The sequence below is a fragment of the Schistocerca serialis genome, unplaced genomic scaffold (assembly GCF_023864345.2).
Source record: "Schistocerca serialis cubense isolate TAMUIC-IGC-003099 unplaced genomic scaffold, iqSchSeri2.2 HiC_scaffold_849, whole genome shotgun sequence".
In the NCBI taxonomy this organism is placed as follows: Eukaryota; Metazoa; Arthropoda; class Insecta; order Orthoptera; family Acrididae; genus Schistocerca; species Schistocerca serialis.
In genome coordinates, this window is record NW_026048462.1 from 15,419,725 (window position 1) to 15,420,442 (window position 718).

Genomic DNA, 718 nt, shown 5'->3' on the forward strand with positions numbered 1-718 from the left:
GTACTCTGTATGTCTACATACTCTTCAATGAAACTAACATTAGTTCTAATTACTGGGCACTGAGTGTCCTCTGCACACAATTAGAGCCACAGGAAATGTTAACAGAGAAACAATATGGTACAACAATGTCAGTGTACTATCACATACCACAGTAACAATATTATGAAAAGCATAGTTGTCACTCACCATATATCAGAGATGCTGCATCACAGATAAGAACAACGAAAAGGTGGTCACAAAATAAGCTTCCTGTCAACACTACCTCTGTTAAAGCATCTCCACTATTTAGTGAGTAACAAGTATCCTTTGCATAATATTGTTATATTCCATCCTAGATTTTCCATTTATTGATTTTCTATATTATGCTACCATTGGTAGGAACCAGAAACAAACGAGTATCATTCTGACATCACATACATCATCAGATTTCTCATCCTGTCCACCATAAACCACTGTGTCAAGAGTGTTCTCAGAGACTGTAATTACCGAGTACTTGGCAGAGGCTGCTAGGTGACACTTTCAGTCAATATGTCCATCCTACACACTCTAAAACCCGCATCATTTAGAGAAGCTGTTATTCCTAATTCTCTTGTGATGTTCACAGATCCATATGTGTTGCAACAAATTACAGGTTGTCCCACTCAAATCACTCTGATTTCAAGGACCCAGGAGAGAAAAACCACAGTAGATATGACTATGAGAAATACACCACACTTTA